Source organism: Rhagoletis pomonella, unplaced genomic scaffold, assembly GCF_013731165.1.
Source record: "Rhagoletis pomonella isolate Grant_MI unplaced genomic scaffold, Rhpom_1.0 Rhpom_scaffold_00005, whole genome shotgun sequence".
NCBI lineage: Eukaryota > Metazoa > Arthropoda > Insecta > Diptera > Tephritidae > Rhagoletis > Rhagoletis pomonella.
Genome location: NW_023458559.1, coordinates 5888719 through 5915468, shown reverse-complemented (window position 1 = coordinate 5915468; position 26750 = coordinate 5888719).

Genomic DNA, 26750 nt, shown 5'->3' with positions numbered 1-26750 from the left:
ACGTAGACGTAGGTTGACGCAGACACGATCTACCTTATGTGATTCGCGTGTAAACGAAAACTCACCACCGCATGGCGGTGACGTTGCCGTTGCTTCTCTCTCTCTCTATCAACAGTAAATTGTATATGCTGCTACGTACGTCAACCTACGTTTACGCTACGTCGTTGACTAACTGCGCTTTTAAACGACGACAAATGCAACCACTTCATGGGAGAAGCAACTGCTAACTCCTTGGTTATATCCAATAATAGTCTTTCGCTGTTTAGCTTTCGCGTGTGAACCTTTGTTGTTATTACTGATTTTGTTACCAGCATCGAGAGACAATTGGTCCAATTGGACCAAAACGGCAACGCTGGCTGCTGCCGCTGCTAATGCAGCCTCTTCTGCTGCTTCTAGCAGAGAACTTAGATAGATAGAGAAGGTGCAAATTTTTGGAACGTAAAATTGTTTGGCTGAAAAATTAATCCATGGAATATCACCACATTGCTATTAACATTTGAACACGAGTTAACAGCAAAAAACGTTAATATTCTGTTATGATAATGTTATGTTATGTTGCAAGTGCCTGGCTGTGTTGCTAGGTTGCTGGTGAATGCAGAAGCATATTCATGTATGTTTTTATAAAATTAAATAAATTAAAATTTAAATTATATGAATTGTACTTTTATATCAGTTAGCATTTCGGATCTTCATATATGGATGACCATTTGCTAAATATAATTTATTGAGTAGTTAATATTGCTTTAACGACATAAAAAAATCCAAAAACTCAAAAAGCATGTGTTCAAGTTCGCTTCTTGTACGAGTATATAGTATATGTATATATAAATATATATAATATATGTATATAGTAGGTAGTAAAAATGCATGTTAGTTGAAAAGAATTCTAAAATTGGTAAAAAATTCATATTAATAGTTTTGATTAATTAAAAAAAATATGAAAATTGTTTATATTGTATTAAGTTATATGAAAATTCTTGTTCGAAGAAACATACATACATATGTATGTGCCAGTGTATGCTCTCACTGCAAACCTTATGAAAATTATGTACACATGCAATTGGCAAACTCTTTGGTGATTTGTCGTCGGCATTTCAAAGAGGCTTTTGGTCGAAAAAATCTATTTTTTTTTCTTTTTGGTAGCTGCTATGCTATTTACATATAATGCAACAAACCACAATTTTCTAGCTGCTTTAGTTTTTTCACAATTTCACTTTAAACATGGACACATTGACAAAAAAACGTACAAATGCAATGCACTTGTTAACTTCAAAGTGGTTTTCTTGAAAAGTTATTTTTGAGTTTTATGAACATTTATTTTGAGCAAATGTGTTGCATAATCATTTTCCACTGCAATACTCGTATTACATACATATATATAATTAATGGGGCATATTCATAGTCAAAATAAAGTCGACACTAAAGTTAGTTACAGATTTTTGACTTAATTTTTAATAGAATATCTTTAAAAACTGCAACTAAGTTTAGAGTCGACTTTATTTCTCACGCATGCGCATACGGATGTATGTATGTACTTACATATGTACTACATATGTAAAAATGCACATACTCCAAATCATTTATGCATTGATAACGTTCCTACATACATATGTGTACATACATACCTAAACAACCTCGGAAATCATTTATTGATAACGTTCTTACACATGCACATACTATAACATACATATAATAACTTCCTTCTTATTTGAGGTTCACAAACTTTAACTTCAGAGTCGTCTATATTTCGTCTACGAATATGCCCCAATAGTTTTGCAGTCAAATGAAAATGCATTTCCCACGCATATGTACATATGTAAATGCATACTCCATTAATTGCCCTGTGGGGAAAATCTCTAGTTCTGAACTGGGGCGCTTCTAGTACATTTAGACCCAGTACTGGTTCGCGATAAATCTCTTTTGCATGCAAGCAACTGGCGAATTTAACATGGCGATGTCCTAGGAAGTGTCAATTGCCCCCGCTGTATCCCTTTTTCGATAGTTCCGAACTAGACTTAAATTCTATAGATCCGAACCAGTTCTGAAATCGACAGACGAAAGAAAAAATTATCATGATTTTTTAATCTTTTTGGTTCTTTCGTGTGTGCGATTTTAAGTTATTTTGGAAGAAATGTGTTTTCAATTTGAAATTAAATTTGTTTGAATGATTGTAAGAAATGTACGTTTACATACCTTTAGCTGTAGCTGAGTTTGCAGAGGTGCTCGATGTTATTTCTTAGATTCCAGACGGTCTCAAGATGTTGAAATGTTAACACAAATTTTAGTTTTGTATTACCAAGCTATGAAAAAGCATCTGCGAAGCGCAGAATTAGAAGCGCATTTGAACACATATCTATGTAAAGTAAACAAGCCCCCCGCTGCATCCCTTATTCGATAGTTCCGAATTAGTTCTAAATTCGACAAATAAGATCTAGTTCGTTCTGCATCCCTTTTTCTATAGTTCCGAACCATTTCTAAATTCGTCACTTTAGATATCGATTTCTATTGAAAAAACTGAAATAAATTAGTTTTTTAAAAGTACCACTTTTCTCCGATTTTGGACTGGTGGGGATTTAGTTCGTATCGGACTAGTTCGTTTTTGGCGATAAAGACCTAGTACGGATAGATATTTGATTCACTAGTCAGCGGTTTCCCTGCAGGGTGATAACATAAATACATACATGCATACATGCATATATAGATAAGTATGTACATACATACATACGTATGTGCATATTTCTGCCAAATACTACGCCCATGCATACATATGTACAACTCAGCATACATACATAATCACGCACATATTCAAGTACAACAAGAACTATTTCATTCATAAACGCATGCGCGTATTTCTCAAGGCCAAATAAATTCATTCATAACAACCGCAGCACATCTCCCCGCAAATTCATCACCAGCAAGCGCAACTTTTCAGTCCGACACAAAAATTCTAAAATCTAAAATTTAAGAAATCTCGGCCAGCAAAGTGAAAAGTGGCAGCTATTTCTCTATATCCAGTAAAATTAGTTATCTCGAATTTTGGTAATTTTTGGCAAAACAATCTATTTCTCTGTTCCACAACAATATTTCAGTCATTAACTAGTATTTTAGGGTGTAATTTTAATTAACAATAAATAAAGTGAACGTTTCCTGCAGGAAAATACACTCCTAAATTCACAAACATATGTGGTTTTATCGGAAGTTCACAAATGTAACGTGGCAACTTTGCTCGTTTGCACATTTTTCGGTCCGAAATTGTAAAATTTTTGTCCATGGCGCGCCACGATTTTTGTACAGGTGGGTCAATGTGCCTTGAGCACCATTTGTATAATTGCAAAAAAATTATTCTATTAATTTTTGAATATTAAAAATTTCTAAACTTCAAAGCGTTTATAAAAATATATGTACATACATTCACGGATGATTTTTAATTTTTTTCACCCGTAAGCAAATCTTCAGTACCATAAAAAGATTCAACCACATCAAAGTACAAGATATGCTATGTCCAAGCTAGTGCTAGTCCACTGTATATGTCCATATGTATGTCTGCATGTATGCGTGTAAATATGTCAACTCAAATTTGATTTTAACCCATTTTAGCGGACATAGTTTTTTTCATTCCAGCCGTTAATATAACATGAATTTTTTAGTTAATTTTCATGAAAGTTACACGTATCGTCGAGAACATGTTTAAATGCAGAATTTTAAACGAAATATTATTATTCTCCATATAAAATGTACGAGTATGGCTTTATTAAATGTCAACTTATGCGAAAACCTAAATATTTCGTAACTTAGGGTTAATATTGATGGCGTCTTGGCAATTCGCAGAAATTTAATAATTTGGTTGTTGATGGAGGACAGCGAGGGGAAGACGAAAGCAGATCAATCGTACATATGTATGCACATATTTACATTTATTAATGCATACATATTTATGCGTTTGTCTTTTTGGATTAATGAAAAATTTCGTATATGAAGTGATTTAGAGATTGCAATTTGAATAATGTACTGTGGCGCGTATGCTAGAGGCGATGCAACTTTTTGGCGTCTCGCCGTTTGTCTTGGTTCAAATCCCGGACGGACCAAGTAATAATTTTTTTTTTGTTTTTTTTTGATTGTCATATCCATATTCCATTTTAAATTTCACCATTAGCTTTGTTTAAAATAATATAAATGGATATGTAGGTACAAACGCATGCATAATTTCACATAATCGCTCACATTTGCCAAAAGTTACTGAAAGCTTTATTGTAAATGTTTTCACTAAAATATTAGTAATTGGAATTAAAATTTTGTGCGAATCCAATTTTTATTCCCATTTTTAGAAAGCGCAAGTATGTATATGTTCATGCCACAAAAATTATTTCATAAGTAGGTAATTTTAAACACACATACATATGTATGAACACTGGCAATCAAAAGTGAGTGCATGCTGTTGTATTTTCGACGGGTTTTGCGGTTTTATGCATATAACAAGTGCAATATAAAAAAATAGCGCTAATTTTTTTTTTTAATTTGTTTGCAAACGGTCATGCGCATTTTATTCTACAAGAAATTCCCTTTTATTTGGTAAAAAGTGCAAAAAGCCCTCAGCAATAAATAATCATTAAAAATCAACCGGATTTTTTAGCCGCTTAAAACTTGATCTTGTTCCACTAGAATTAAAAAACCGATCTATCTGCGTACTCAAAACTTTTCTAAAAATTCAGATTAAACAGGTCAACATTTAGACGAGAATTCGTTGAATTTTTCTATGTTCTGTGTAAAGTTTGAAAGTTTGACTTATGTAGTTTTAATTAAAGCATGAACCACATTTTTATAAAAAATAACAAAAATATTTTAACTTGAAAAAAATTGCAAATATTAAACAAAAAACACCATGCACTCACTTTTGGTTGCCAGTGTACATGTACATATGTATGTGTGTAAATTTTATGCAAAACTATAATTTTATTAAATTGTATTTGCATCTTCACAAAAAGAGAACAAGTTAAAAAATTTAACAAAAATTACAAATTAATAAAAAAATTAGATTTGCCATATGTTCGTTTATTTGCTCGCAACACGAAGAAGGAAGATTTTATGTTGCTCAACATTGTATTATGTTATCAACATTAAATTCAACAGAATTCCTACATTCCGACTTCAACTTTTCTAACGCTGTTAATTTTTCGTCCGCGAATAGTTTCCACTTTCAGTTTGCACCTTCTCTATCTATCTAAGTTCTCTGACACGCGAATCACATAAGGTAGATCGGGTCTGCGTCAACCTACGTCAACGTTACGTCGTTGGTAGGTGCTTATACGAGGATATATGTAAACGAGTTTGTAAAAGGGGGCGTGGCACATTCCATAGGCGTAAAATTTTTTATCAGCTATAACTTCGAAACCATAAGTCACATGAACTTGAAATTTAGTATACAGACATATCCACGGCAGGTGCTTATAATAAGGTATATATGAAGGAGTTTGTAAAAGGAGGCGTGGCCCGCCACATCCTGTAGATGTGGACATTTTATCAGCTATAACTTCGAAACCATAAGTCACATGAACTTGAAATTTGGTTTACAGACATATCTACGGTAGGTGCTCGTAATGAGTTTATAAAAGGGGGCGTGGCGCATCCCCTAGGCGTAAAATTTTTTAGCAGCTGTAACATCGGAACCATAAGCCCCATGAGATTGAAATTTGGTGTGCAGACATATCTATGGTAGGTGTTTATAGCAAGGTATATGGGTTTGTAAAAGGGGGCATGTCACATCCCATAGGCGTGGAATTTTTACCCAGCCATAAATTGGGAACCATAAGCCACATGAACCTGAAATTTGGTATGCGGACATATGTATGGGAGGTGTTTAGAATAAAGTATATATAAATAAGTTTGTAAAAGGGGGATAAATATATATTCATTTATAAGACCACTCGGATATTTAAAACTGTGTTTTTTTTAACCTTACAGTCTTTAGACCATTTTATAATGGAAAGATTAAATCATTTTATTGATACCGCGATGCTGTTAAACGAAACATGTTCATGTATACTAAGTAAAACTACTTCTGAAATAAGCATTCTACCAGCAAAGTGCAGCTATACCAAAACAGCTAAACAAATAGGAAGCTAAACGGAATATGCCATAGTAGACTTATTTTAATTTAAAAATTCTATCGTTACCTTAATCCACCTAATATCAAGAATGGAACCAGATTTAGTACAGAAAGTGATGATCAATATATATTAGTTAATGTACGATCAAGCTAAAAGTATGGCTCATAAAATGCCTTAATTTAAACAGAAAGAAAAAAGCTTTTCTCCTCTAATTTATGCTGAACTGAATATTTGTATTACTGATTTATGTTTTGATATGTTTACCCCGAACGACGTCGCACTATGGGACTACAGCGGCCAAAAGTAGTAAAAACAGATAAGCGAATTCTGAAAAAATAATTACGCAGATGCATAGCAAAATATCCAGCTAACCCAAACCAAAAAGAATTTTGGATGAAAATGCATATTTGCAATCATGATACGAGCTTAAAGTAGGAGCAATGCGAAAAAATATATTTGTTAGAAAAGATTTTCATTTTGTCACAAGTAATTTGAATTCATTTTTCCACTTGTGCGGATATATAAAAAGCCAATCTGATTGATGAGCAGTTTTTGAATATATCTGTGGTCAAACATTGCTTTAAATTTGTATACATCTTTTGAAATGTATAAAACAGTTTACCTTAAAATTCGACATAATTTTGTGAGTGTAAAATTTTTCGAGTGCTTAATTTAAAAAGGGATATTTAAAAAGGACCTAGGAGGCGAGCTAAATTATACTTAGGACAAGTAAACATTAAATATGTGTGTCATATCTCAAATAGTTCCAGCTGCGAGGAACTGCGAGTTCAGCTTCTATTCTTCCTTTTATAGACCCATCTCCTGTAAAATTTATTGAATTTTTATTGTAGAGCAAAAAGGAAAAACTCTGATATGTACATAAAATGAAAGATATGCAATATAAAGTGGAAATTAAAGAAGGTTTAGATATTAATGACTCGCCAATCTATTACTCCCAATCAACGTTCAGCCAAAAATGGACGTTTCTCTGGACGGGATCCGTTTTCGATGACAAGAGTCCTGCTTGCCTTAGCTCAGCTTTTGTTGTATAAAATGTAGGTAAAATTTAAAGTTTCAGTGTAAATACATATCGTGCACATAATATAATTTGCAGGTATTGTAAATGTTTTCGCTTTGTCATTTTTAAAATGAAGAAATAGGAAATGCTTTAGAAATAAAATAAATGTGCCTGTTCATTTTCTCCAAAATCCATAAAATTTAGTACTTGGAGCCAAAAAAGCTGAGTAGGAGGTGAGCGCCGTAATAAGAAGCTCTTTATTATGTTCCAAGTTGGAAAATTTAGGCTTAAACGAGCAGGGCACACCGAATTTCATTAAAAAAAATTTTTTTTTTAATTGCGCCTGTTTTTCTAGAATTACTGGGCGATAATGTAAACCGATTTTGACGATCTTTCAGATTTAAGCTTTTCTCATTAAAACCAGCATATGCTCTGAAGTTCATCAAAATCGGATAACATTTACTATTTCCGCCCACAAGAGTTGTGGGCGTGGTAGCGCGTTGAATTTTACAATTTTCCACAGTTCATCATTCCTAAGTGCCGAACAGCCCATATACGAAATTTCAGCGAATTTTTAGTACGGTTACTACTTTTGGCCGCAGCTTATATGGGGACGTCCCACTGTGCGTCGCACAGTGTATTATTTCCATATTCTAGAAAATATTAATTACATTATTTTATGTCGCCAAATTTCAAAACAACGTCAAAAATGTTTTTAGAAATGCCTGATAAAGACGAAACAATAACAACTATAAAATGTAAATCAAAGTGTAGGGCGGGACGGGGTTTGATATGGAAAATTACCAAGCGCAGTAATATTTAAACTTGTATATTTGAAACTAAATTTCAGTGTTTAATTCGTCGGTGTTATGTGATTTATGCAACAACTGCTAAATTACCATTTTTTTACCTTCTTTTTTTAGGTATATTCTTTTTAATGAATATACATTTTTGAGATTTTAGTAAACTAGGACTGAGTATTTCATGTTAAAGTAAAACGATGTTAACTTAAATTTATTTTTAACAATTTTTTAATTTCATTAGACCGGAAAACTCGTTATCCGCCACTATTCGATAAATTTAGTATTTCAGTTTATTTGGCACTCCTCTTAGACTTTAAACAACAAGTTTTGATGAAATTTTCTTTTTTCAGGCCTACTAGGAATTTTATTTTTTTCGAGTAATTCATTTGAATTTTATCTCAATCGAGACAAATTCTTGTATTTTCGCTTTGAATAGAGAAAGGCTTATTCATTACCTTTCCAATGGTATCCCATTTTTGTAAATAGAGCAAGAAATGTTGAACTTATAATGGAGTTTTGTTGACCCAACTTGACTTTTTTATCGATATTTTCCACGCCCATACTTAAAAAAAATTAAATATTTATTTTTAAGTCCATTTCTGTCAGATTATAATTCCTTGTTATAGGGAAAGTCTAAATATTGGGCGTTTAAGCCTTTGTAGTTAGTTAAATATTTCACTTTTTGCTTATTTAAAAATTGCAGTTATATAACAGGGTGGCGTGACAATAACTCTAAATAACCAATTTTTTGTAAAAAGCTTCGCCTATCTTATAACATACCTTGTGCAAAATTTCAGTAATCTATCTTCAATAGTTTTCGAATTACAGAATTAAAAGCAGCTAGATGGGTCAAATCTTACACTGTGCGTCGGGTGCTCTGCTAGTCTATACAAGGTTCGTGGAGGGTGAGCTCTCTGATAAACAAAAAAATTTCAGGTATAAGTGTCACCGTTTTTGAAATATTAACATTTTTTTAAATTAAAAAAAATTGTGCCTTTTCATGTATTTTCATTAACTGCATCTACAAACCAGGTTATACTTAGTAAATTGTTTATGTAAAATACCGTCTGATAGTTGCTTGTTCATATTCAAATGCAATGTAGTTAAAATATATTAAGGAACCATCATAAAATTAGGATGATTTTGGGATTTTTAACTTTTTGATATTTTCTTCCCAAACTTTGACTATCTCTGGTGAAAATAAAATGTACTGAGCTATAACTTTAGATTACATAAAAAAATTTCTCATTTAAAAAAGATTTCAGAAAGGTGCCACTGTTACTGTTTCGAATAGAAAAAAAAAGTTATAGCCGCTTTTGTAGGCAAAGGACTGAGACACGCTAGAATGTATTTAATAGATTTAAATTTAAGTTGCCCTTGTTACCGACCAATGACATGCCAAATAATACACAGGTACATTATTACCTGCTCCTGACATTATTTTATGTTACTTACCGGAATTAGTGAAAGTGGATTTTGTGAAATTGGACCCTTCGAACATTGTGTTATTAATACTATGACGCAGTATACGTCGCATGAATATGCGGATATTCACCTAATTTACGGTGAAGCTCGGAGCTGCTCAAAGACTCTATTTTTACACCTTTCTTGTTTGCTTGCTTGTTAACTATCATTTTTCACATTTTTAAGGTCGCATACCTGGAAGGCGTGGCGGCGAAACAGGACGTCCTGCAACGGTAGATGTTGAAGTTGTGTTAGAGGAAGTGGAACTAGGTCCATCGACTTCAGTGGGAATGATGGAAAGACGGACGGGAATACCAAAAACTACAGTTCACAAAGCTTTAAAAGACCATCGATTTCATCCCTACCACATTCAACGTGTTTAGGCTCTACAAGAAAGAGATTACCTGTCGAGGGTTAGATTTTGCCGTGAAATGTTTCGAATGCATGAATCAGACCCCAGCTTTTTTAATAAAATAATTTAGAGCGATGAATCGTGATGCAAACGTGATGGTTATTTTAATTTACATAACCTTCGTAGTTGGCAGATAGACAATCCTCACGAAATGAGAGAAGATCGTTCCAGTACCGGTACGAAATAAATTTATGGTGCGGTATTTTTAATTGTGAGATATTGGGACCTGTGGAACTGCCACCAACGCTCAACTCTTACAGTTATTTAGAGTTCCTTCAGGAACGGCTTCCAACTCTTTTAGAAGATGTACCCTTAAACCTGCGGCGAAGACTATGGCTGCAAAATGACCTGTGCCCTGCTCACTACGGGCGTGAGGTAAGAGCTCATTTAGACGAAACTTATCCTAGCCGATGGATTGGACGATACGGACCAATCACGTGACCCGCTCGATCGCCAGACCTGAATCCATTAGATTTTTTCTACTGGGGCTGTCTTAAGGCCAAAATTTATTCAAAAACAATTCAAAACGAAGAGCATTTGCGGGAACAAATAAATGGAGCTGCTGCTGAGATAGCCCAATTGAGTTTAAGATCTCTAAAAGCGTCTGTTCTTAAAAGGTGCCGAACTTGTATTAGAGTAGAAGGTCGCCAATTTGAGCATATTTTATCAATAAATGAATAAATTTTTCTTCAAACAACTCATGTACATTTTATTTCACGTGAACCCATCCTTCACAAAAAATATTGATAGATATAGGCCTTGTTATAGACTCTAGTCCGAATTCCGGTAAGTAACATAAAATAATGGCAGGAGCAGCTAATAATGTACCTTTGTACTATTTAACATGTCATTGGTCGGAAACAAGAGCAACTTAAATTTAAATCTATTAAATACATTCTAGCGTGTTTCAGTCCTTTGCCAACAGAAGCGGCTATAACTTTTTTTTTTCTATTCGAAATAGTAAGAGTGGCACCTTTCTGAAATCTTTATTAAATGATATAATGTATTAGAAATATATTTTAATTATTTTTTTATATACGCATATATTTTGCATGTGATTATATATACCTAAGTACATACTTTGAAGACATAATTTTTGTACATGCTTATTTGTCCTACTTTTGGCTATATTCATAATTAAAGATAACCCTCTTAACTGAATTTTTGAGTTTTATTACTTCGGGTGAATTAATATATATTTTTTTTTTAATTTTGGTTTTTCGAATTTTTCTTTCGAGTTGATTTTAAATGCACATTTTAATAACATTTCTTAGATACCTTTATACTTAGATTTATAATTTGTAAATTTTTATTTGCCATTTTGAATTTTGGATTTTTGGACACTTTCTGTGTTGAAATTTTCCGGGACTTCGCTTTCTCATATTTTTTTTTTGCTCTTTCGGAAGTCGAGTATTCGACTTCGGCGCTTTTGGAAATAGTTTGCTATTCCGGTTGTAAATTTATATTATTTTTATTTTAGTTGAATTATTTACTCGAGTTTTCATTGAGTTTTTTTTTAGAAAAAAGTGAATTTTTGAATCCCTAGTTTTGTGGTGAGTTTCGTATTTTTTATATTCATTCCTTATTTTGTGTAACCAAGAAATTTTGAGGTTTTTTCGGTTCTTTTTTACATTTTCTTATTTTCAATCTGGATTCCGATCTCTGTTTAATTTTACACGAGCTGCTAATTTCTTGCTAGGTTTTCTGCAGTTATCCGATTGCAATTAATATTTTTCTTGAAATCTTATTTTAATTTGATTTGAAGTTTAGCTCTGATTTTTTTTTCTTTATACTATATATAAATATATTTAGTTTTATTAAGCTCTTTCTGAGGGCTTGGGCGGTTTTTTTTGGTCTTTTGAATACTTTCTTCGTTTAATTTTTTTCTCAATATCTGCATTTTTACTGAATTTTATCACCTTTGTATTTTATATTTATTATCATTTGTATTTTTTTCTTTGGTATTTTTTTAATTTTGAATTTTTTAGGCTTTACAAGGTAGATTTGAATTTATAAGCTTCAATTAATATTTTTGGGTGAAGTGGCCTGTGTAAGATAGGTGTGTTGGCCTGAGTGAATGGAAGAACGTGAGGGAGAAGAGCGAGTGATTCCTGGTGGGTTAGGACTGCTAGACTCAAACCTCAGTAGTATGGTACGAACATTAGAGAATCAAGTGGTTGGGTCCCTATTTACGCAAATTGATACTGGTGTGCCATATACTGTTGACTTTGTGCCTGCGGATTATTTAAACCGTTGTGCAGCACGTATCTTTGGGACGTACAGTTAGGGTTACTCAAGAGGTAGAACTGAACGCTACAGATAATAGCTTGACTTTTTCGCAGAAGATTGAAGAGTTGATGCAAATGTCTAAGCGGGAGCAGCAGCCAGGGGAGAATATGCAGTCCAGGGGGTTCGAAGTCGAATGATGGTGGACCAAGTTCTACATCCGTCAGTGTCGAACAGCTGAGCCGCTTAATGGCAATGATGGCACAACAAGGTGACCTGATGGCTCATTGTACGAATGAGATCCGCCACATACGAGAAAATGTTGTAACTTTAAATAATAGAGTAGGCGAAGTAAAGACCTCGATGCAGGGAAACGGTAATAGACCGGTTATGGTGTCCTAACCAGAAACTCGACGCGATATAAATGGTGAAAGCATCAATGGAGCAGAGGAGCAGAATTCCAGTCACCCGCGTTGACATAATGAAAATAGAAGTAGGAAGATCAATTTAGACAAATTGCACGTACAATTTGATGGTACTAGCAAAGGTATGATGGTGGAAAGCTTCATTTTTCGTATAGAAAAAATGAGGGAGCAGTATGGCATTAGCTACTACCAGTCATTCACCGACTTCCACTGCATAGTCACCGGTAGCTACTTAAAGTGGTATTGGCAGGTGCTCGAAGACCACGCTGATGAACCTGACTTTGGTTACTTCGAACTAAACGCCGAACTGCTGAACCATTTTAGGACCGCCGAGTTGGACTATGAGATTATGAGGGAAATCATGAAGAGGAAACAACTGCCCCATGAAAGTTTTGAAGATTTTTATAGCGATGTACATAATTTAACCTTTCGTCTCAGGAAGAGGATCCCCGAACAGGAGCTTGTCAACATCATTAGAAGCAACCTCAAACCAAACCTGTCAAATTTAACCTTCGCTTCAAAAATGAGCACATTAGGTGAACTCAAATCTGAGTGTAAACGAGCCGAAAAGTTATTAAGGAAAATAGGGGGGGTGACAGGTAATAACATCAACGGAAATAAGGTCAATTGACTTTATTTCCCACCCTAGTGCGAAATAAAGTCAATTGACATTATTACCTTTTTAAAAAACGAAATAAAATCCATTGACATTATTTCTCTTTCAAACATTAAATTTGCTTAGCTTCGCGGCGGCCCGCGTCAGCCCGCACACCGCGCGCGCCACGCGAGCCAAGTTTTCACGTATTATATTTGTTGAACTCTTGTTATATTTTTAAATAAAAATATAGTTCATTCTTTAACAAAACCCGTGGAAATCCACGGTGCAGCGAACAAGGGTCAGTGGTACCGCTACTTTGGTTTTGCCGATTTTGACAGTTGTGGTAACTTGTAAATAAACCTTTGTTTACAAATCAGCGAAAGAGAAATTTGAATTATAAGTGAAAAATCAGGTTAAATTGTATTAATTTTCAATTTGTGAGCGATTTTTGAGTTGAAGACTTCGTAAAAACTAATACAATGAAGTGCCAAGATGTAAGAAGCGTAGATGCAAGTGTAGCGCTGGGACGAATCGCTGCATTTTGTGTACATAGGGCACGGCAAAGCCGCTCCCGAAATGTTTCTCTATTATTATATAAACAGCATTTCCTCACAATGATTTTGTTTCTGCTCCACGCAGCCTCCATTAGCAAGTTAACTAATCAATCCCGCAGAGATGCTGTTGTTGTTTTCTGCAGCAGCCTTAATTGCAAAGCAATAAAGTGCACTAAAACGTTTGCTGAAGCAGGCTCAATTGCAAAGCAATGGGGTGCACTAAAATGTTCACTGTTCTCTAATATATTAGGAGAAAAATGCAATATTTTCGCATTTAGCAAAATTAAAACACATTTTTCGCAGTAAAGTGAACTGTTTTGGCAGTTTCAACTCGTTATTCTTTTCGCTCTATTCTTTGTTTACTAGTGGTACACAAATGTCAACGCCCAGGACGTCGCAATCTTGTATTCTATCATTCTTGGTGGAAATCCATGTTTCCAAATTTGAGCAGTCCACTTGCAAAGGCGCTATGTAAATTTTTTTAGATTTTTAGTTTTTGGTGAGTAACGTACCAGTATTTAAAGTAGTTTCATGTCCACTAACAATATAGTGCAAAATCTTTCTATTTTCTGAAAAAATAACATCAAATGTTAACTACTATTGCAAAAGTCGCTATAATACTTATTTATACACTTTAAAAAGTCTCCATCTTCTGATGAACTTAGAAAACTGCAAGAAGACGTGGTAGTTTCGGTGCCTAGTGGAAGGCGGTAAAAAAGAAGCAGACCAATATTCATGGAAGAGCGAACGCGAAAAGCTAAAAAAAGATAGCTATTATTATTATTTATGGATCACTATTATAAAATCACATAACGCTGTTTGCAAGTGGACTACTCATTTGTGCAATATTAAAAAAAAAATTCAACAAACTTACGAACTAATTTCGCACTTTTAAAAATTCTAAAAAATCAATCGACATTTTTAGCCATTTGAAACGTGTACTTTATTCTACTAGAATTCAATGGGCTACAAAACTGCATACTCAGAATTTAGTTAAAAAACTCGAAATTTTAACGAAAATTTGTAGATTTTTTTTTTAATTGCATAATTGGTACATTTGTACAGATTTGTAAATTTTTATATTGGGCTATTGGTAAAAAAAAAGTGGGACATTTTTTTTTGCATTCAAAAGATTGGTACAATACAGCGATGTTCTATTGAAAAATTTCAATAAATTAATTTTCGTGATTGGGATAATGAAAAATATTTTGGGTGTTCAAACAATTGGGATACGATTTACACCAAATTTTAGCAAATACCCAATCGTGTGACACTGCCTTTAAACTTGTATTTATACGGATCAAAATATGTTGAAATAAAAGTGAAACTAAAAAAAATTTGGCTTTATTTTATTGATAAATGTGAATGACTAAAAGGCATAACACCTTTTTTGGCACTTTTATTTTTCTCTTTGGCACATTTTGGCACTTTTGTATCCTCAATATGGCACCTCATAACTAAGGATAGTTGGCAGCCCTGATTGGAAGATTTCTGCTGGCAACAACTTGTCTGCAGTAAAAAGGCATATAATTTGTGTTTCAAAAGTGTGTGAAAACCAATCAATTAACTTATATGATCTCGGTTCCGATATTAAATAATCAATAATTGTTTATACTCGCATTTTGGCACATTGGCTCGTTGAATGTGCCATCTAATAAATAGTGTCGTCATTCTACTTCTCTTCTTCTTAATTGGCGCTGTAACCGCCTAAGCGATTTTGGCCGAGTCCAAAACAGCACGCCAGTCATTTCTCTTCTGTGCTAACTGACGCCAATTGAAAATGCCAAGTGAAGCCAAGTCCTTCTCCACCTGGTCTTTCCAACGCAGAGGAGGCCTTCCTCTTCCTCTGTTACCAGCATCGCGGCCCGCGTTGAATATTTTCAGAGCAGGAGCGTTTCTGTCCATCCGAACGACATGGCCAAGCCAGCGGAGCCGCTGAATTTTAATTCGCTGCACTATGTCTATATCGTTGTAAAGCTCATACAGCTCATCGTTAAATCGTCTGCGATATTCGCTATCACCAACGCGTAAAGGTCCGTAAATCTTTCGCAGAATCTTTCTCTCGAAAACTCCAAGAGCCATGCCTCCGCGCCATACACCAGCGCAGGCATGATGAGTGACTTATAGAGTGTGATCTTTGTACGACGAGAGAGGACTTTACTTCTCAATTGCCTACTCAGCCCAAAGTAGCACTTGTTGGCAAGAGTGATTCTCCGTTGGATTTCAAGGCTGACATTATTATTGGTGTTAATGCTGGTTCCCAAATAAACGAAGTCTACTTTTTCAAACTTGTAACTGTCAACAGTGACGTGGGTGCCAAGACGCGTATGCTCTGACTGTTTGTGTGATGACAGGAGATACTTCGTTTTGTCCTCGTTCACCACCAGATCCATTCGCTTTGCTTCTCTATCCAATCCCAAGAAGGCAGAACAGACGTAGCCCTTGTTTTTACCGATAATATCGATGTCGTCGGCATACGCCAGCAATTGTACGCTCTTATAAAGTATTGTGCCTGAGCGGTTCAGTTCTGCGGCTCTTATTATCTTCTCCAACATAAGATTAAAGAAATCACATGAAAGGGAGTCCCCTTGTCTGAAACCTCGTTTGGTATCAAACGGCTCGGAGAGGTCCTTCCCTATTCTGACGGAGCAGGTGGTATTGCTCAACGTCATTTTACACAGCCGTATTAGTTTCGCGGGGATACCAAATTCAGACATCGCGGCATAAAGGCAACTTCTCTTCGTGCTGTCGAAAGCGGCTTTGAAATCGACAAATAGATGGTGTGTGTCGATCCTATTCTCGCGGGTCTTTTCCAAGATTTGGCGTATTGTGAATACCTGATCTATGGTGGATTTTCCAGGCCTAAAGCCACACTGATAAGGTCCAATCAGCTCGTTGACGGTGGGCTTCAGTCTTTCGCACAATACGCTCGATAAGACCTTGTAACCTATGCTTAGAAGGCTAATTCTACTTAGCTGCTTTTAAAACACAGAATTCTTTCAGTGTTCCTCCGGGGTTTTTGGACATGGACTGTTTCTTCAATTTAATAGTGTTCGCTTTACACTCTTTCTTAAAATTTTCCTCGTATCCCAGCTGTGCGCAGGCGTTTAGTTTTTCGCATCGTGTTTTTACATATTCGTAATTTAAATTTGTTTAATAAAATCAATTGGTGGTAGTTCATGATTGTGTGTGGATTAATATCACAACACTGAGGATTTGGCAATAACCTTTTTCATCTATTAAAAAACAACACTTACGGGGCAATGTTTATTGTAAGAACAACATTTTTTTCTATGAATCGACATACTTTAAGCATTGTTGACGCTATTTCCATTTGAATGAGGTAATAGCGTCAATGACTTTATTTCCAAATATTTGTTGACTTTGTTTCGCTTTTGAAAAGGTAATAATGTCAATTGACTTTATTTCGCACCAGGGTGGGAAATAAACTCAATTGACCTTATTTCCATTGACCTTATTACCTGTCACCAAATAGGGGTACGCCTAAACCAATAAGTGAAGAAGTTCGATTACATGAAATGTGAGGCATCAGTAGATAAAAGCGTGAAAGCGATAGGTAGGGCACAGGGCAATAAGACACAACAACCAGTGATAGCTAGTAAGAAGTCGTCATCGTTCGTTAGTCCAGATGTTAGTGCAGAGGTTTAGAAGTCTTCGATTAACTCCTTTTCCCCGTTTCACCTAATGTTATGTTTCTCTTATGGTGTGCCTGTAGATTATTATGTTAAGAACCCCGTAGAGTCCCGTAGTAAATGTAAGTGTTCATTCCACGATATGGTCTGTTTCGTGTATGTTCATCGTTTTGTGCATTTAAGCCTAGTCAGGAAATCAGAAACTGGCGGAGCTACTGGAACTTGCGCCAGGAGGAGCTCCCGGATTCAACCCAGTGAAAATTCTTAAACGAGAGGTAGAGAATAAGGAAAGGGAGCAGAAAGAAATATTAGCAAACTAGGTAGTAAAAAGCTTGCATCAGAGAAAGCTGGGATATGAGGAGGCGCGTAGACGCATATTTTGTGAGTAAATTCTTCAGAAAAAGAAAACGAGAAACTATAAAATGATCAAGAATATGAGAGCAAAGAAGAATAATATGAAAGAATTTGTCAGATGATAATCTCAACAATCGTTACTATTAAAGGAGATAACAGGTTCTTCGCCAAAACAAAATTAGGAGAATAGGAAGTATTAGCCTTATTGGATTCAGGAGCAGATGCTAATTGCCTAGGCAAGAATACTGACAAGCTTAGGGGGGCAAAGAAAGTATTATACTACCTATTAAGGGGCAGAATATCCGAACCGCGAACGGTGGAGAAACTGCGGTAGTGGGTGTAATTACTCCCCCGTTTTGTGGGATAAGATAATGCGAGATTTGGAGTTCTCGATCGCACCTGGCTTGCAACAAGAATTGTATTTAGGTATAGATTTTTGGAAGGCGTTTAATATGAGTGTTGTTAGTAGAGGAGGCGCTCCTAGCATGAATGGCGCTAGTGTTTCAGAGCTTGTGCACGCCGAAGGAGACCTCACCTTAGACGCAGTGCAACATGTCTTGAGTCACGATCAAACTGTGGCATTAGATCATGTGAAGGCACATTTCCCGTCCTTCGCCGTATTCGGACTAGGCAAGACAGACAAAGATGATGATGTAATAGAAGTGACCAACGAGAACCTTCCAGTAAAGCAGAGGCACTATCCAATATTCCCAGCCATTCAGAAACTTGTTTATAATGAATTAGATCGAATGCTTGAGATCGGAGTAATAGAAGAGTCAAACAATAGATGGAGCTCGCCAGTTTCACTCGTTATAAAAGGGACCAAAAATCGCCTCTGTCTGAAGGCTCGCAAGGTAAACGACAGGACCATTAAAGACGCTTATCCACTGCCTCACATTGATGGTCCCCCAAGCCGATTGCAGAATACTAGATTTAATTCTGGCATATACCTTTAGAGAAAAAGTCCAGGGAGAAAACGGCATTCACCGTACCAGGTCATTTCACGGTCAGTTCATTTGGGTTGCAATGCAGCACAACGTATGTATAGGCTCATAGACAATGCCATGCCCGCTAATCTTCATGAATCTGATCTGTGTTTGTTTATTTGGATGACTTACTTGTGTGTTCGGAAGATTTTGTGTTCCATTTGTCCTTGTTAGAAAAAGTCGTCAAATGTCTCCGTGAAGCTAAACTAACAATAAACGTGGAAAATAGCAAATTATGTTTTAAGGGGGTACGGTATCTTGGGTACGTCGTGGATAACGGTTGCATCCGTACAGACGCAATCAAAGTCGCAGCCATGAATGATTTCCCAGAGCCATTTAGAAGAAATTGTTTGCAATAAGTTTTTGATTGCAATTAATTTTTGATTGCAATCATTAATTGCATAAAAATTGCTAACTGCAATCTGTCTAAATGACATTTATTTTGATGAATAATTGGAAGTACGATAGTGAGGCACACAAGCCCTCAGTGAGTTAACGCATCGCATTAGCAGCGCAAAGTGAACCCCCTCACGGCATTACACCTAGCAGTAGGTTGTTTTGATTGCCGGCTTTAATGTTCCGCTAATCGAGAGCATATACAATGTGCGTGCATAAAAATTCGATTTTTTGCATGACAAATCTGCAACTAAACAGCACCTCCATTGTGTTTTTCAACCATCCCTAGTAGTAAAACGTATCGATGGCTGAGTGGAAGATCGTCCTATCTCGGCAGCCAGTTCGAAAACGCCCTATCTCAGAAAATTTTTCAATAACGCTCTACTTCAGAATTTGATTTAAGAACGCCCTATCTCAGAATTCGGTTCAGAAACGCCCTATAGGGCGTCTTCGAACTGTTGCCCTATTGCAGGTCAACATGTTCCTGGGCCCCCCCCCCCAGTGGGATGGCCAGACGCTGTTCGCTGAGTGGCAAGACCACTACAGGAAGGCCCAGGATTTCCGGTGTTTGCCGTGCAGGCCTCCCGTCCAGAGCTATGTTTGTGCGTAGCATTGGCCTTTGGACTTCTCGGGCCAGCGGGTGCCTTGGTCCTACTGCTGGTGGGTGCGGGTGCACCTGATATCTGCTTCCGCATAGGGCTACTTTTGGCCAGGCCCGGTGGTACCGTGGCTTTACTTTGTGCAGAGTTTGTGACTCCTTTCGGCCTTTGTTTGGGAGCGCCGGACTCCCGTAGTGGAGTTGAAGTTTTAAGGTTTGGTGTTGTTGATTTGTGCATATTTTGTCCCACGAGGCGCGGAGAAAGGGAACGTCCGCACGGGCAGAGATCCCCTGTAGCCAGGCAAGGCTAGTTGGCTCCGAAGGACGCCCGGTATCCGGAGCACTCCGTTCGCGACTGGGCTTGGTGAAGGGCCCCCAGCCAGGATGATACTCGGCACGGGTCGTATGACACCTTGATCCGGCCCTGCAAAGAGAAGGGAGTGGAGAACTGGTGAGGAGTTTGGTCAGAAAGGGAATAATAGGCGTAGGGATCAAGGAGGGATCCCCGCTCGAATTAGCCGCCAGGGCGTTACCAGGTGTCACCACGGGGAGGCCCTTTATACTAGGGGGGTGCTAATCGCAATGCAATTGAACAACTACGAGTCCACGCTTTGGGATGTCGCGTGTGTTCAAGTCGATCACCCCCATCAAAGACACCCCAAAACGGTGCAACAACTACTCACTTGCTAGTTTTTACTAGTTTTATGTTCAATAACTTTTTCCGCTAGTTTTCTCGTTTTCTCAATTTCACGTTCTATTTTGCTCAATTTCTTTATTAAAAAAGCATGAATAAATTATTGCATTTTTGAGATTGCAATTAAAATGTTTGATTGAATCAGTGATTTGATTGCAATCACAATCATTGCAATCAAATGTGCTTACAATTAAATTGATTATAGTTTTTACAATCAGAAAAATGCAATAAATTTTGATTGTAATCCTATTAGTAGCACAATCATTGATTGCTAAAATAATTGATTGCAAATTTTTACAGCACTGACTCCCAGGGACGGTTATAACGGACCACGCGAGTCTAAAATGGTGGATAAACCAAAAGGACTTAGCGGGCAGACTCGGGAGGTGGAGCTTAAAGCTACAGGCTTATGACTTTGAAATTCAGCATCCCAGGGGTCCCAAAACATCGTGCCGGATGCGCTGTCGCGAATTAACATGGAAGAGATGGCGATAAAGCACCGAATATTGAATGTATGCTTAGAATCACCATTTTTCAAGACGTACGAAAATCAGGAGCTTAAAAATACTGTCACCAGCAACCAAGACAGGCTATCAGAACTTTGCATATCGGACGGCTATGTGTATAAACGGACGCAATTTAATAGTGGGGATGACCTTCAGCAGGATGACGCCTGGAAACTCTGGGTGCCGACAGAAATGCGCCATTGGCTTGTGGAATCCTCCTATGATTCACCGTCTGTTGGTCACGGCGGACTTCATAAAACGTTGGCTCGCCTAAGACTATGGTCAAACAGGTACCTAGTTGGCAATTAAAAACCTTTTCACTAATTTAAGCCTTAATTGTTACCCAATTTATCATACAAAAATTCAAATTATAATTAATTGGCAATTAATTTGTGTCAGATTCTCTATGCAACCCTGCTAGGTATGTTTAAGCAGCTGTTTGTTTCTGGTCCTCTTTTACAGCTAATATTCCATCAGGGATGGAAAATTGAATTGTAAAATTTTACCTAATTTACAGCAAACTCTACCTAAAAGTAGATAGATGTAAAAAGTAAATATGTATTTCTTTACACTGAGGGAAGAAATTTTAAAATTAAAAGAACCTGCTAAATTTAAAAAAATACGCATATGAAAGAGCACCAACCCAACTCGTTTTAAATCTGAGTATGTACGTTAAAAAATATGTCGTTGTGAAGTGCACAGATGCTTTTTCGTTATACAAAATTATAACTAAAGAAGAAAAAAAATTTAATGTTATGTTCCGTCTAATGGTAATTGAACGCGGACCCTCTTGGCAGCAACCAATTGTATCAAGCGTCTTTGCCCACTCAGCTACAGCCATACATGCAAATGTGCTTTCAAATGTTGAGTCTGAATCAACATCACAGCGCGCGATTAGTGCATTTTTACAGATAAACATGTACCATGTATGTGTGTATGTGTTGTCACCGCTGTGCATGCTTTGTATACATATACTTTCTTAATTACATATGAAAAAGAATCCGAGACGTGCAAAACGCTATCCGTGCAGTGAAAAATGCTTCATTTCAATTGAATATTTCCATTATACGTAGTGTATGTATAATGGAAAAATCCATTTTGTTAACACTTTTCATTTGATTTAAATACGAACATTTTTAAACGGTAATCAAATAAAAAATTTGAATTTTTACTACGCGTTTTTTTCTCAGTGTATAAAGAAAATCGGAGGATAACAATTCCCATCGATGCCACACACACACACACATCGATGTACTCACATTAAACAAATTTTAGCTATGAATGGATCTCTTCGAACAGAGCGAGACAAAATTATGTTGTAGAAAAGGTGAATCACTTTCCTACCAGTTGTTCGATCTGACGCTTTAAAAATAAATATTTTCCGTCTTCAGTTGCGTTACTTTGACCACCCTTCTGTATCATTTGTATGCCTCTTCATAAAGGAGGGAGCCTATTAGACCAGTTGCCCGCACCAGAAAATGCATTGAAATGTCAATAAAAATAAGAACTGATTTCCTGAGAAGTTATTTGGCTACGTTCCAAATGTACCTAAAATTGTCTGTTTATACCGAACAGAGTTGGGCAAAATTTATTCGAATGACGAATAACAAATGAATAAATTGTTTTTCTCGTAAATAATAATAATAATAACTTTGTTTATTCGAAGAAAAATTATTTATGTATAAAGTGATAGCCGTTTTCGTTGTTCGGAATTAACTCAAAGCCCTGGATAGATTTAAGTCAAATTTTTGGAGGTTATTCCCTGCGCATAAGGTCCTATTAAAGGCTACTAGAAAACTCATTGGTGGCGATGGAGCCGAGTTATTTATAAAAGCCGTATTTATGAACCGATTTCTTCCAAATTCCAAATGTGTTCTGTATGCATGATGAAAAATACTTATGCCAAAAATGGACCCGCGAGGTGGCGCTGAAGTTGGGTTTTTTAGAAAATTTGTATTTAGTGTATAATCAGGTTGCAATTCATAATGGTGCTGCAAGTCGAAATATTTAGAAACCCCATATGTCTATACTACTTTGTTCCTATGTTTATATTATACCAATTTACGATGTCTCACGTCGTCATACACCTTAAACGCGACCTTGCATCTACCTCCGCTTGATGAAATTGCTCGGCCGGTTATTGCTGCAGCAGTAAGACTCAAGGAAACCAGCTCTTGGAAATTTTAAACCAAGGACTCAAGGAAACCAGCTCTTGGATATTTTAAAAGTAGCGAATTAGCAAGGAAAGTTTCGATCACATCAATCCACGGTTGACTTATCAATGGCCAAATTTGAACGTGCGGGAAAACTTTTCATCCTGTGAAACATTGAGGATTTTTGGCTCTCCTATAATAGAAAACGCAAATCTGTGCTCTTCAGCTTCCCTATAAGGACTTTTGTTGGCTTAGATGACATAAGACTAGAGGTTGACGCATCGGACCAATGTTGTAGTTGCAAGATCACAGATGATTACGCACGCTTAGAAAATAACTCATAGGTGGAAATAAGACTCGGTAAAGCTCATGACATCGAAAGCGATTTTTTTGTATATAGCATCAGAGCGCTACTATTTTTGGTAAGGTTCTGCTCTTTAGTTATTTCAACCTAAAGTAAGCATTTTTACTTTACCCATATTTGCTTTTCAACGCTTTTCTTGCATTGGGCAACGCAAAAGATCTTATCAGGGGCCGCGATATAAGCGGAAATGGGCTAGTATTCGTGATAAAGTAGTAAACAGATTTCAACTAACTCACAATCCCTGACAGTAGAAATAAAAGTAAAACGTTGCTCAGTGTGCTATAAATCAATTTTTAAAAATTATTTTAAATAAATAATTAAATCACGAGTAATTTATTCGCAAGCAATAAATAAATAATTATATTACGGATAAAATTTTATTCGAATAATTATCTAAATAACAATTTATTTGAATAATGCCCAACTCTGGTACCGAATGTACTTTCAAACCAAATAAAGGTGCGATTATACCAACTTTTCCATCACGGTAGGTAATCCAGCAGCTGATTTCGTATCGCTAATTGCGCAGCTGACGTGTGTGTGAACACCAAACTCAATGCCGCAATTTAAAGCTTAATTGCCTCAGCTAATTGGCCTGTTTGAACATAGTCTAAGATTAAAATATTATTGGTCCGGCATGGCAACCGACGTCCAAAATTATGTAAAAGCTTGTGAAATCCGTAAATGCAATACAACGCAAACTGCCTTCCACAAGCCATTAATGGGCAAACAGCTTGTCACTGAAAGGCCTTTTCGTACGTGTTGTGGAAATCTCTATGTGTTTGTGTGTTAAGATCACTTCTCGAAGCTCGTATTTTTAAACCAATGAGAAAAGCCACTGCTGCCGAAGTTATTATTTAGGTTCTTAGAGAACGAAGTTTGCCACATTTTTGGCGTGCCAGAGTATGTCCACTCGGACAACGGGAAACAATTTGTCTCGGACATATTTGGGCAGTTCCTGGAAAAGTATGGTACGCAGCATATTAGGACCGCATTTTATGCACCACAAGCCAACGCAGCAGAAAGGGTTAACCGTTCGGTGCTAAAAATCGTGAGGACAGCATGCTGCATTATACGAGCTATACCGAAGACTACTACAACTAATTGACCACAGTGACTAAACCTATAAAAAAGAGTTCTTTTTTATGCATATGAAGTATAATTCACGTATAAAATACGAATAACAATTGTCTGCAGCAATGTTTATTAACAAAAATATTTTTTTTTTTTTTTTATTGAAAAATATCTACTTTAGTATTTAAACTGTCTTTTAACTTTTATTACTAATGATTGATATATCTACTAATATATTATGAAATTTTTATTAAAGAAATTTATTACAAATTATATTTACATAATTTTTTAAATTATAAAATATCTTCTGTGTAAATTTGTTATAAACAAAACAAAATTGGGGTTTGTGTTTACTTTTTAACGAATAATAGATACATTCATCAATAAAGATATTTGAAATAACCCGCCAAGAAATGATTATTCGATCTGCGGCTCTCACAGTAGATGTTAAGGAACAAAATTATAAATACTATCTAGCGTTTACAAAGATTTGCCTATCTTGGCTCACTTTACGCATTTAGGTGCATTCAATTTAATTCTTCTTTGGAGTTAATTTAATCTTTTTTCAATGATCATTCGCCTCATATTTTTTGGTTTAATTTTATATTGCTCTTTTGTTTGATTTTCTTTATTTATTGAAGGAATACGTGGAATATAACTATCATTCTCGAAAAATGGATTCTTACGAGATTAAAAATAGAGAACTTTCAGACGTATTATTAAAATCAGATACTAAAACTACAGAAGTGTTGTTAAATTATCTAAAGAATAAATTTAACCTTTCTACAAATTTGGAAAAAGCAGTCGAAAAGAAACTTTCTCAATTTTTCTTGCCAACTTAAAAAAAAAAATTTAAAGAATTTTTAAGTATGAAAAACACATTTCTTCAAAAAAATATAATTTGGTTAGATGGTAAGTTTTCAGTATCCGAGACATTATTTTCAAAAAAAAGTTAAACGAGGTTAGATCTACTCTTTCGAACGACAATGTTAATGTAATGGAAGAAGTAGAAAAAGACTGTTTAATACATATTATTAAAGACACTGAAAGAAGAAAAAGTTCTGAAGAGCAGGTCTCTAAAAAGGACGAATTATTAACAAATAATTTATCCTTGTTTTCAGATGATGAAGCGCTTTCGCTGTTCATGGATTTAAAACTAACAAAAAATACTTATGAACTTCTTAGAAAACGATTGAAAGATAAGCAGCTTGATATTCTTCCTTACTATAAAAACATTACAAAATCTAAAACAAAATGCTATACTCCAGATTCTGTAATTGATATAAATAAAAAAGGCCCTGCTGAAGTCTAGAAAAAGAAGTCTGATGAGGAGATGTGGTGATCTCCGAAATAGTGCCATAACTTTTACCGCTTAGACTTTGTTGCTTTTTCAATTTTTCCTAATAAACAATCGTGGTACAAAGCTCAATAAAAATATTAAAAAAAAGGCGCTAGTTTAAAACTACAAGGTTTACTGGACCATACAGCCAGCAGGACTTTAAAAATAAAGAGTGTGACTTCACCTGAAAATAATAATTTATATCAAAACATTAATAAACAAATTAAAAGGTTAAGAACTGGTAAAATTGAAGTTAACGGTACTATTTACCACATTTAATATGACCTAATGTGCACCATGATTGATGGAAAAGTATGTCAAGTAATAACTGAAACTACACCTTTTTCAGTTTTAGTTCAGAAAGTTGCAATTTAAATTCAGAAAGTTACAATTCAAGTTCAGAATTTCCATTTCAAATTCAGAACTTCCATTTCTAATTCCGAAAATTACAATTAATATTCAGAATTTCTATTTCTAATTCGGAAAGTTGCAATTTAAATTCAGAAAGTTACAATTCATATTCAGAATTTCCATTTCAAATTCAGAAACTTTCATTTCAAATTCAGAAAGTTACAATTGAAGTTCAGAGATTTCCAATTCAAATTTAGAAATTTACAATTTAAGTTCAGAAAATATAAAATTAAATTCAGAAAACTTTTTATTTTAAATTTGCATTGGAAGAAAAAGTCTTCCCAGACAACGAGAGTCAGTTTAACCAAGGGCCGTAACGGCTATGATCCTTGTGATAAAAGTCATAATTAAATTTTCATAATTGGACTTATATTTTTACAAGGTTTAATTTAACTTGCTCTGTATGTATGTATGATTGCTAGGGGCGAATTTTGCAATCAATTTTTTACCAACTTCGAAACTTGAAACTTCACGGTTGGCTCAGAACCCGATGACAATGCAATACAAAATATGAGTTAATCCGATAGGTGGCGCAGGAGTCGAAATATTTGTAAAATTCGTATTTATAGACCGATTTATTCATATTTAGAACGTATACTATCTATGAAAAGAAATAAC